Source organism: Bufo bufo, chromosome 4, assembly GCF_905171765.1.
Source record: "Bufo bufo chromosome 4, aBufBuf1.1, whole genome shotgun sequence".
NCBI lineage: Eukaryota > Metazoa > Chordata > Amphibia > Anura > Bufonidae > Bufo > Bufo bufo.
In genome coordinates this window covers 202,889,341-202,902,970 of record NC_053392.1, presented here as the reverse complement: position 1 = coordinate 202,902,970, position 13,630 = coordinate 202,889,341, and positions in this window count along the sequence as shown.

Here is a 13,630-nt window from a genome sequence, read left to right as displayed (position 1 = left end):
TATCAAAATGGCATATGCAGTATAATACATTTCTAGACCTGTTAAATGCTTTTATGGCCTAAAGATGCTTAACAATTGAACTACAGTTTGAAGCTTATAAATAAATCAGTAAAATTTCAATAAAAGGTTAGTTCAATGTACTTTCATGGATCACAGTTACTTGCGGATTGTTGATTGGAAAGTGAAATTTAAAGAGGACATTTCACGTAGTTTTTTTTAGTCAAGATAAATATTTTTACCTGCGGGGAACCTCCCGCTGATGCTGCCACCCTGTCTGGTTTTTTTTAAATATCGCTCCTGCGACCCACTGCGCCCTGCTGTATTTTTTTCTGCTCAGTATGCTAATTCTGAGCATTGGTACAGGGAGGAGGAGACGCCAGGGTTTCTCAATGGGCGTCTTCTTCTCCCTGGCTGTGTTGTGTTCCAATCACGGCGGAGAGCGCCACAGGGAGAAAAAAAAATCCTCACCTTCTCCCTGGCTGTGACGCTCTCCACTGTGATTGGATCGTGGCACAGCCAGGGAGAAGGAGACGCCCATTGAGAAACCCTGGTTTCTCCTCCTCCCTGTACCGATGCTCAGTATTAACATACTGAGCGGGAAAAATACAGGGGGGGCACAGCGGGACGCAGGAGCAATATTTAAAAAAAACAGGCAGAGTGGCAGGTACTGTATTTATCTTGAATAAAAAAAAAACGTGAAAAGTCCTCTTTATTGGGCATCTGTCAGCAAATTTGTACCTATGAAACTGGCTGACCTGTTGCATGTGCCCTTGACAGCTAAAGGCATCTCTTTTGGTTCCATGTTCATATGTCCCCACATTGCTGAGAATAATTATGTTTGAATATATGCAAATGAGCCCCTAGGGGCAATGGGAAGTCTGCTGTGCCCTCTGCACTTTGATTTGCAGGACTAGCCATGATGATATTTTCCCTGCCTGGCCCTGTCAATCAAAGTGGAGATGGCACATCAGTTGTAGAGAGGGCAAAGCCTATAGGTGAAACAGCAATTCCTCTGTTGCTCCTAAAAGTTTATTTCCATATATTAAAACATAATTTTTTGCAGCAATGCGGGCATAAATGAACATAGGACCAACGCATGCCTTCAGCTGCCAATCACAGACATTAGCCCCTGGGGTCTGCTGTTTAAAACAGCTATGATATCTGATGTGCTTCTGAGCAGGTGCCATCTTTCAGGACCCAACCAGTGCCGTACATAGAAGGCTCTAGTTTTGAAGGGGTTAAAGATCAAGCCTTTTTACAACATAACCTCAGGGCTGTATTTGCCACTAGGCACTGGAGGTTCAGTGGACTTGTATAAATTGCAATTGCCTTTGTGGTGAAAAATATGGCAAATATTCATAAATTTGTTGTTCATGTTGAATGACAGTTTTTTATAGAAATAAAATCAATGGCATAGTTTCATTTATAAATCTCCTCCACAAGCAGTAACTATTTACCAGTGTGGTGCCACAATTCTATTCTATTCTTACATGCTGCAGAATACATGATGAATTAATAAGTAGTGTTTAGCACGAATATTCGAATAGTGAATTTTTATCACTAATGTCGCCACTTAGATAATTCGCGAATATTTAGAATATAGTGTTATATGCTATTTTTTCCATCTGAACACATGATTCCTCTCTGCTTCTTGCTTGTGGGCCAATGAGAAGGAGGCAATGTCAAGATCACAACAATACTTAGTTCACCAATCAATAATCTGTAGTCAGACCTGCTAAAATGTGAAGTTGCAGGTAGTGCGAAAAAATATTCTAATCACTGCCGATTAGCGCAATCACTAATATATTGGAGCACTTGACTCTATCTGCATATAAAGCTATTGTAATGTTCTGCCGTGCCAACCATTTTCTTCAGTCTCAGGAGAAACTCTGTAGCCAAAGTGACCCACCCCTGTATTTCGAGTTATGAATTTGCATTACGCGATTTTTACATTGCTGATTTTTCGCATTCAATAAAATAATCTTGAATTTTCAAAATTTGCGAATATATGACGAATATTCTACAAAATATTCGCGAAATATCGCAAATTCGAATATAGCCCCTGCCGCTCATCACTATTAATAAGGTACTTTTGTCAAGCAGAATTTGATATTATCTATCTAAATGGCTAGCATTCAAAAATAGAAAGTGTAGCATAATGTGTTTATCTTCATATTATGGTTGAGTGTTGGACTGGCCCAGAGTACCAGATACCATAATGGGTTCCAAATGTCGAGAGTAAAAATAACAATTGCAGATGTGGAGACAATAAATTGGCACTAGGGTCTTTTTCTTTGACTTTATTGATGACATGGGGGTTTGGCTCTGAGAATTATTTTCTCTGGCTGGCCCATGGAACTCTAGTCCAACCCTGTGACTATTTACGTGTCCTATAATGAATAGATTTTTCGTTCTCACTTGCTTTTAGACACCAATTAGCTTTGAATCTACAGTGCATTTGAAAAGTCTTCAGACCCTTTCACTTCTTTCACATTTTGTTATGTTGCAGCCTTGTGCTAGAACAATAAAATTATATTTTTTCTCCATCAATGTGCACTCAATACCCTTTAAGGACAAAGTGAAAACAGAATTTTTTAAATGTTTGCAAATTCATTAAAAAGGAACAAACTAAAATTTTGAATGGGCATAAGTATTCAGACCCTTTGCTATGACACTTGAAATTTAGCTCTGGGGGCCTCCCATTTCTTTTGATCATCTTTGAGATGTTTCTACATCGTGATTGGAGTTCACCTAAGGTAAATTCATTTGATTGGACAAGATTTGGAAAAGCACATCCCTGTCTGTATAAGGTCTCACAGCTAACAATGCATATCATAGCAAAAACTACCGTATATACTCGAGTATAAGCCGACCCGAATATAAGCCGAGGCCCCTAATTTTACCCCCAAAAAATGGGAAAAATTATTGACTTGAGTATAAGACTAAGGTACATATAGCATCTTATGCTGGTCCCCCTCATGGCCCTATGTGTCCCCTCATGTGTCCTAAACTGCGCACATAACTGGCTTTGTGTGTAAAGTATTTTACTAGTGTGTAAAACAAGCTCTCTCCTATTGATAACATGGCCGCCTCTGTACTCACTGTCACTATGAATGCACTACAGCGAGCGGGAGCGAGCTGGCCGGCGCGTGACTGACGTCACTTAGTAACGCTCCTCCCACTTCAGGAAGCAGGAGCGTTACTAAGTGACGTCAGTCACGCGCCGGCCGGGCCGCTCGCTGCAGTGCATTCATCGTGAAAGATATAATCGCGGCATTTTCGGGTCGGCCAAATCGCTCCTACTGGGAGCTTAACAGAGGTGCCGCGCGGACGTGCTGGGAGCTGACCGGAGCAGCTGTAAAGGTAAGTAACAGCTTCTCCGGCCCCCAACATGTCATGGTCTGTATTATGGCAATGTAAGTTGCCATAATACAGACCTAGACCCGATTATAAGACGAGGGGGCTTTTTGAGCACAAAGATGTGTGCCAAAAAAACTCGTCTTATACTCGAGTATATACGGTACCAAACATTTTGAAAAATTAGCAATTTTCAAAATTTCAATTTTAACATATCGAGGGTAAACAGCCAAACAAAACTCAATATTTATTACCCTGGTTCTGTGGATTACAGAAACACCCCACATGTGGTCGTAAACTGATGTAAGGGTGTAACGGTCACGTCCACACACACACACAGGGGGAAGGATAGTGACCACTGCGCTCCACCCTCACCCCTGGCCCTGCCTACTTGCCTCACGAGTCCTGATGACAGGGGACAACTGGACGACAGTCCCTAACTTAGGATACGTGCAGGGAAGACAGACAAGACAAAATACGGAACATGAACGGACCAGGTCAGAACCAAGAGAGCTACGCAGTACAAAGGGTTAAGCAAAGAATGGTCAGGAGAAGCCGGGGTCAAATACCAGGAGAGTAGAGAAGTACAAGAAGAGTCCTAAGAGAGTAGTCAGGTGGGAGCCGAGGTCACAATACCAGGACGGATGCGCTGTACAGGAGGAGCAGGCAAAAGGATCGTCAGGGAACGGAATCAGGTGAGTATTCAGTAGTCCAACAAATAGCCAGGAACCTAGAAATTAACAGGCAACCTGTGGCTAGCAGGCTGCCTGTATTTATAGTGGGGAGTGAGGGTCATGTGACGTGGCCAGCGTCACATGACCGACAGACCAACCAGTTGAGCACCGAGTGATCAGCTCGGCACTCAAGGCAGACTTAGGAGCAGGGAGCCACCCAGCAGTAAAGCCGCCCTGGGAATGAGGTCAAACACAGATCCTCATTCCCAAAGCTAAGCAACAGTTCTTGGGGCAATGGGGGACCGAGTGCACCTTCGGAACCCCGTTACAAAGGGCACATGGAAGGGTATAGGAGAAAACGAGTGTCGTGTGGTTTTTGGAAGACAGATTTTGCAGAACTGTTTTTTAGATGCCATGTCCCATTTGAAGCCCCCCTGATACACCCTTACAGTAGAAACTCCCAAAAAGTGACCCCATTTTGGAAACTAGGGATAAGGTGTCAGTTTTATTGGTATTAATTTGGGGTACATATGATTTTTAATTGCTCTATATTAAGTTTTTTGTGAGGCAAGGTAACCAAAAAAGTTTTGGCACTGTTTTTATTTTTTATTTTATGCAACATTCATCTGACAGGGTAGGTCATGTGATATTTTTATAGAGCAGGTTTTTACGGATGCAATGATATCAAATATGTCTACTTTGTTTCAGTTTTACATACTAAAACATTTTTGAAAATAAAGTATGTTTTTGTGTCTCTATTTTCTGAACGCCATTTTTTTTTATTTATCTGCTGATCGTCTTGTGCAGGGGCTCGTTTTTTGAAAGAAGAGTTGACGTTTTTATTGGTACCATTTTTGGGTACATATGATTTTTTGATCATTCAAAATTACACTTTATGGGGCAAGGTGACCAAAAAATTTGTTGTTTTTATTTATTTATTTTTACAGCATTCACCTGAGGGGTTAGGTCATGTGAAATTTTTATAGAGAAGATCGTTACGGACGTGACAATACCTAATATGTATACTTTTTCTTATTTATTTAAGTTTTACACAATAATAGCATTTTTGAAAAAAAAAAATATGTTTTAGTGTCTCCATAGTCTCAGAGCCATAGCTTTTTCATTTTCTGACCGATTGTCTTAGTTAGGATCTAATTTTTTGAAGGATGGGGCATATGACTTTTGGATAGCTTGGTGTTGCACTTTATGTGATGTTAGGCGACAAAAAAATGCTTTTTTGGCACTGTTTTTATGTTATTTTTTATCCGGTATTTACCTGAGGGGTTAGGTCATGTGATATTTTTATAGTGCTGGTTGTTACGGATGCAGTGATAGCTAATATGTCTACTTTTTTTTAATTTTATTTCACTTTAACACAATAATAGCAGTTTTGAAGCAATTGTCTGAGAGTCATAGTTTTTTTACTGTTTGAACGATTGTCTTAGTTAGGGTCTAATTTTTTGCGGGATGAGGTGAGGGTGTGATTGGTACTATTTTGGGGGGCATACGCCTTTTTGACCGCTTGGAGTTGCATTTTTTGTGATGTAAGGTGACAAAAAATAGCTTTTTTTGGCACTCTTTATTTTTACGGTGTTCATCTGAGGGGTTAGGTCATGTGATATTTTTGTAGAGCTCATTGTTACGGATGCGGCGATACCTAATATGTATACTTTCTTTTATTTATTTCACTTTAACACAATAATAGCTTTTTTGAAACAAAAAAATCATGTTTTAATGTCTCCATGTTATGAGAGCTATAGTTTTTTTTATTTTTTAAAAGAGATTTTCTTATGTAGTGGCGGGATGATATTACAGTTTTATTGGTACCATTTTATGGGACATACACCTTTTTGATCACTTGGAGTTGCACTTTTTGTGATAATAGGTGACAAAATGGCTTTTTTTGACACAGTTTTTATTTTTATTTTTTTATGGTGTTCAACGAACAGGGTGGATCATGTGATATATTTATAGAGCTGGTAGTTACGGATGCGGCAATACCAAATATGTCAATTTTATTTATTTTTTTGCTATTTAAAAAAAATATGTATTACTCAATTGGGGATTTTTTCTTTTTACATGTGAAAAACTATTTTTTCTAAACACTTTTTTATTTTTTATTTTACACTTTGCATCCCCCATAAGGTCATACAAGACCTCTGGGGGACATGGGACATTTAACTTTTTTTTTTTTTACTATTGATTTCTCCTGTAACTGGGGCTGACATAGTAGCCCCAGTTACAGGGTAAATTCAGCCCCCAGAGAGGCTGTACAGAAGTATACAGTGCTGTACAGCCTCAGTGCAGGGCTGATCGAGGTCTGCTGAAGACCCGACAGCTCCTGCACTCTCCTAGCCCTGGCCGGGACCGGGACAGGAAGCATAGTGCTTCCTGATCTGTATACACAGTGCTCATTGAGCGCTGTGTATACAGCTATCTAGAAGGCAGGGACACCTGGGAACTGTCCCTGCCTTCTCTCTGGGGTTCTCCGCTGTCACTGACAGTGGACCCCCCGCTCGGCAGCTGCACGTCCATTCAGAGATAAACATCCCCCCATAGGACGTTTATATCATATGGGCGGATGTGAAGTGGTTAAATAGATGTTTGAAACAAGTAGGACTCCTCCTAGAGATGGCTGTCCCACCAAACTAAGTAATTGGGGGAGAAGAGCCTTGTAAAAGAGGTGACCTAGAACCCAATGATAACTTTGGCTGAGCTCCAAAGATCCTATTTGTAGATGGGAGAAACATACAAGGCCAACCATCACTGCAGCAATCCACCAATATGGGCTTTATAGAGTAATCGCATAGAAGTATCTCCTCAGTAAAACACACATGAAAGCCACCTTTAGTTAAGAAAAAAAGCACCTGGAAGGACTCTCAGACTGTGAGAAACAACATTCTCTGGCCTGATGAAACGAAAATGTTTTGGTGTCAATGCTCCGTGTCATGTCTGGAGAAAAACAGCCACTGCTCATCACCTGCCTAATACCATCCCTACAGTGAAGCATGTTGGTGGCAACATCATGTTGAGGGAGTGTTTTTTAGCAGCTGGGACAAATAGACTGGTCATTCCCTAAGTACACAGCCAAGACAACACAGGGGTGTCTCAGGGGACAACTCTTAGCTTTTCCTTTTCAATATATTGGTAAAGATTTTGAACATTCGGTTTCCACTTTCTCATTTGAGGTATTGAGAGCAGAATCATGGGGAAAATTTGTAATATCTTTTTTATTTTTGCACAAGGCCGCAACATAACAAAATATGAAAAAGTGAAAGGGTCTGAAGACTTACCAAAAGTATTCCCATATAGAAAATGTTCACATACTGCCTGGAGTGTATTGTTGTTGCTGTAGAATGGAGAAAAGTACCTTGATGGAGCTGCAAAATAATGGTTTAATATTCAATGGCATTAATATCATTAATGTGCATAGACATTAATGGAGATAGCTCTATTGAAATTTGAAAGACTATTCTTATTATGTGCTATACAAAGGGCAAAGTCAATGCTGCAGAGGAAAATGGGCTTTAGTCTGTAATAGGATGTATTTACATTGTTGAAGTAAAAATTAGAAGTGGCAATAATTTTTCCTTTTCTCTCTAAACCTATATTGCATAGAGCATACTGAAGCAGGAGAATATCCTTTTATGCTTTACAGTTGCATATTTAATTAGAGAGCTATCTATTTTATCTCCCCAAGGAGTATTATTTCAAATACATCATACTTCCTAAACGATCTTCTTCAAGCGGCTCTGTTTAGATCACTTGAAAGATTTTCTGAAGCTTCAAGGTAAAGTTAAAATCTTATTATTTAGTATATTAATTTTAATAATTAGTTACACAGAGTAGAGTGAATGTTAATTTTCTTATCACTTAAGTCAGATAGTAGTTAATAAATGTTATCTCTTTTACAAGATATTAAATTGTAAAATATTTTATTAGCAAACAGAAATATAAGCCTTGATAGTGGAAATGTACATCTTAAAGTGTAATTGTCATGGTTTGTTTTTTTCTAATGTGTAGGGAGAGTGATAGGGAACATTCTTCTGATCTACTTTATTTAGTAAAGTTGTACATTTATAGTAGAAAACTTGACCAGAAATGTCCCTTAGCAGCGCTCTCTAAATGAATTTGCTAAGGCATATCTGTCTTCCTAGTTCAGCATAGTGCAGTACTGACTGTGAAGATGGGCTGGGCTCCCAGGTGCTGGGCTGCTGCCCTTACTACTACCTCATATTATCACGTGTGGGAGGGAAATCTGCACCAAACATAGGAGGGAAAGGGGTGTGAGGAAAAGGCCTGGAAACTAGGGAAAGGAGCAGGTCACGTCCTAGAGAAACCCTAATCAAAGTCCTGACTGACTGCAAGTATGAACTGACCCCGAAGGTAGATGAGTTCATACACCGGAACCTAAAGTCCTAACAAGAGACAACCTGTGTGGCGAAAATAACCTCGCCACTGGGTTTTGGAGGGGCCTGTTTGCCAGCCTCTTGCCTCAGGATTATGGCCCATACTAACTTTAAAGGAGAAGACATACCGGCTGCACAGCTTAAATCTGTGGAACTGTTTTGGGCAGGAAAGTCATGCTTGCGGTGGGCCAAATGTGACATCCATGGAATTCGGGAACCCCTGCTCGGATCTGGGTGATTTTTGGATATGTTGTTCACCCAGATCAGAGCTATCCATGGATTTATACATTATGGGGCTATGTGGGGTTTTGAGGTGTGACAGAACCATCTGTCTTTGGAATTTGATTTGTATGTTATGTGAGGGTACCAAGATAGCTAATAATATGCACTCAGACTTGAGCTATCTGAGGATATGTTAAATGTCTGTGTTTACTGTAAGGGTTGTGACATTGTATGTTTAAATGGTGATTTATGTCCTGTTGTCCCCACATGTGTATTGGCGATTTCACTTTGTCCTGAGAGATAATTGAATTACTCCTCGGGTGTCTCCAGGGCAGAGAGGAGGACACCATGATGCATTGTGGGGATGTATTGTGTCTGTGTATCCTGAATTGCTGCATATCTGTCCTATGTCACAGTCTTCCATCTGGTCCCCTAGGGGAGTGTCCACCAGATGGGGACCTGCATAAATACGGGCGGGTAGCCCTCCATAAAGAGTTCCTGTTTTACACTCAACATAGAGCCTCGTCTCATGTGTGTGGGGATTGCTATATGTGTATACTCCCCTGGCTAGTACTCCTAGCTCTTGTAAGAGCTGTTCCTGTTCCTGGTTCCTGTGGTGGTATCGGTGTCGAGCGGAGTGCTTGGAGTCCTCGGGAGGCACTGGGAGCATTTATCAACGGAGGTACCCGGTCGGGGTGCCAGGAGTTCCGTTACAACCTGTTCCTCCAAACGGTAGGACGAACAGGAGTCTACCTTAGGCCTTAACACAAATGACAGGGAAAAGAGCAACACAAGTAAACCAACACAATAAACCAAAGGGGAAGAAGACACTTAACTTGGAAGCACAGGAACTCCGCCGAGTTCCAAACACCAGCAATCCACAACAAGACTGAGGCTATGAACTGCACAGCATGGTGGGAGAAGCCACAATAAATAGGGAAGGTAAAATAACCACATAAGCAACACCTGAAGCAAGGGGTGTGGCCATTACCAGAAACAACACAGACATGAATTGATCCACAAGGAACCTGTCAGATCAAACCACGTGTTGCCAGTCTCACTGATCTGGCACCTGTCACGGGAACGGCCGTGACACATATACATTACAGAGTATAAATACCGTATTTTTTGCTTTATAAGATGCACTTTCCCCCCCCCCCCAAAGTGGGGGGAAAATGGCCGTGCGTCTTATAAAGCGGATACTTCGCTGGCCGCTATGCTGCACAACGCGGCCAGCGAAGTATCAGTGTGGAGGGAGGAGGTGGGGACACTCATGACGGGGCCCGATGCAGTGACTCTACTCTAATACACCGGGCCCCGCAGCTGTTAAGTACATTCAATCCGATCCATATTTTAATGTATACCGCACTGTTCTGTACTTACTGTAGTACTGTATGTATAGCATTAAGACGGCGCAAACCGGCAGCTCCCTCGGTCATGCGCCGCCTGCCGCAGCTCCCTCCTCATGTGCCGCCTGCCCCGCCTGCCTGTTCATTCATAAAGTGAGATAAGCAGGCAGGTGGGCAGGCGGCGCATGAGGAGGGAGCTGCGGCAGGCGGGGCAGGAGGCGCATGACCGAGGGAGCTGCCGGTCTGCGCCATCTTAATGCTATACATACGGTACTACAGTAAGTACAGAACAGTGCGGTATACATTAAGATATGGATCGGATTGAATGTACTTAACAGCTGCGGGGCCCGGTGTATTAGAGAAGAATCACTTCACCGGGCCCCACCATGAGTGTCTACGCCTCCTCCTTCCACACTCATGCATCTGAGTGTCATCCACAGAGCCCCATAAGTGTCATCCACAGATCCCCCATAAGTGTTATCCACAGATCCCCCATCAGTGTAATCCACAGATCCCCCATCAGTGTAATCCACAGATCCCCAAACAGTGTAATCTACAGATCCCCCATCAGTGTCATCCACAGATCCCCCATCAGTGTCATCCACAGATCCCCCCATAACAGTGCATAATCCACAGATCCCCCATAACAGTGCATAATCCACAGATCCCCCCATAACAGTGCGTCATCCACAGATCCCCCATAACAGTGCGTCATTCACAGATCCCTCATAACAGTGCAGCATCCACAGACCACCATTAGTTCAAAACCTACCAAAAGCACACCTTTTGGTTCAAAATATTTTTTTCTTATCTTCCTCCTCAAAAACCTAGGTGCGTCTTATCATCAGGTGCGTCTTATAAAGCGAAAAATACGGTATGTTTACCTTGAAGGGGTTATCACATGATTATTGTAAAAAGTTAAAAATAGACATCATATAGTAAATGGCAGTGTCTCTAGAACCAGCCTTGTACCTCACATGGAGCCGGATATATCTCCATTCATTGCTCTTCTGGATTTATATCAAGTTGGCAGCTCAAGGAAAGTGTCATTTCTGCTGCAGCTCCAGAAGTGTGTCTTTTCTCCTGGGACTCTCTCCCTATCACAGCTCAGTAGGCCGTTGAAGGATGAAACTGAGCATGTGCGGCCTTCTCAATGAGCCAGACAAAAAAAATAAGAAAAAGAACAAAGAGCAGGTGGCACTATACAGATATATTTTATTGAATAACTCAGTGGCTATACAAAATTTTTAATTACATGTGATTACAAAAGTATTCAGATCCAGGTGCTAGTTTTAAAACTGTATAATATTTTTTGTGTTCACATGTTTGCTATTTCTCACTGATCAGCATGGTCAGAAAGTGACTGCCCTCGGTGGGCTAAATAACTAACCAGCCGCGAGCAGTAAGTGCTTGCTATCGTGAATGCAGGGAAACAGGCCCATTGTTCTTTGCAGAATTGTTTTACTTCAGCCACATTGGAGGGTTTTTGAGCATGAACGGCCTGTTTAATGTCATGCCACAGCATCTCAGTCTAAGTCTTGACTTTGACTAATCCACTCCAAAATATTCATTTAGTTTTTTTTCAGCCATTCCGAGGTTGACTTGCTGGTATGCTTTGGATCAATGTCCTGCTGCAGAACACAAGTACGCTTGAGCTTAAGATCACAAACTGATGCCCAGACATTCTCCTTCAGGATTTTCTGGTATACAGCAGAATTCATGGTTCCATCTATTACAGCAAGTTGTCCAGGTCCTGAAGCAGCAAAGCAGCCCCAGACCAGCACACTACCACCTCCATGTTTGACTGTTGGTATGATGTTCTTTTTCGAAAATGTTGTGTTAGTTCTACGCCAGATATAAAGGGATGCACGCCTTCCAAAAAGTTAAATTTTTGTTTCTTCAGTCCACAGAATATTTTCCCAAAAAGCTTGGAGGTTATTAAGATGTTTTTTGGCCAATGTGAGACAGGCCTTTGTGTTCTTTTTGGTCAGCAGTGGTTTTTGCCTTGGAATAGAATGGGTACCATTTTTGCCCAGTCTCTTTAGTTTTGTTGAGTCGTGAACATTGACCTTAACTGAGGCAAGTGAGGTTGGATGAGTTGTCAATGTGCTCCTGGAGTAATATTGAAAGACCGCCCCACTCCTGGGAAGGTTCACCACTGTTCGATGTTTTCTCCATTTGTGGATAATAGCTTTCACTGTGGTTCATTGGAGTCCTAAAGCCTTAGAAATGGCTTTGTAACATTTTCAAGACTGATAGATGTCAGTGATTTTCTTGTTACTTTTTGAGATCTTTTAGCCTACTTCATGTTGTCAGAACAGTTCTATTTAAGTGATTTCTTGATTCTACAGGTCTGGCAGTAATCAGGCCTGGGTGTGGTAAGTGAAATTGAACACTTCTTTCCAAAAACTGTGATTAATCACAGTTAATTCATGATTCATGGGGGGGATTATTTTTTTTACATAGGGCCAGGTTGTTCAGGATAGCTTTTGTCCCTTAATAAATTAAATCATCATTTAAAAAACACTTTTTGTATTTAGTTAATACATATAGGTTATCTTTATCTGATATTCAAAATTGTTTGATAATCATTTAGGCGTGACAAATGTGCAAAAACAGAAGAAATCTGTAGGGGGGCAAATACTTTTTCACAGCACTGTAGGGACAGTTATAGTATATAACGGGGATACAGTACAGCAGAATCACTCACTGACAATGTTGACCATGCTGATCAGTGAGAAATAACAAAGATATTTAGGGTATAGATATTAATATATTGTCCACTATCAGCTCTCAGCCGAGTCTGCCTTCCCAGTCAGTACTGCACTGTACTGTATTAGGAAGATGAATATGCCTTAGCAAGGCTCATTTAGAGAACACTGCTATGGGACATTTCTGGGCAAGTTTTCTATTATAAATGTACAACTTCACAAAATGAAGTATATCCACAATTCTGGACTATTATTTGCAATAATACATACGGTAAGTAGTACTGTACATAAGGAGTAAAGATCGACATTTTTTTTTCCTCCCGCCCCCTTTCCCCGCTGTCAAAGCTGTGCTGAAATTCACAGTCTGGACTGTTGTGCTGCACCAACATAAAACAGAGGACTCACTTTCTCATGCACACCAGTCCTGACAATGTATTTCAGTGACACTTTGAATGCTGACAGTGGTAGAACAGGGAACAGTAAGAAAATAAAAACAATCTGGACTCATTTGCACTACTACTCATGCATTACTTTGGATAATAGCTAGATCCTGGTGACAGATTTCCTTTAAAGTGATCCCATTCTTTTGGGAAATTAGTAGGTCTTTTAATCATTTTATTTAAAACTTGCATTAAAATATTACAATATACAGCCAGGTCCATAAATATTGGGACATCGACACAATTCTAAGATTTTCGCCTTTATACACCACCACAATGGATTTGAAATGAAACAAGCAAGATGTGCTTTAACTGCAGACTGTTAGCTTTAATTTGAGGGTATTTACATCCAAATCAGGTGAACGGTGTAGGAATTACAACAGTTTGCATATGTGCCTCCCACTTGTTAAGGGACCAAAAGTAATGGGACAATTGGCTTCTCAGCTGTTCCATGGCCAGGTATGTGTT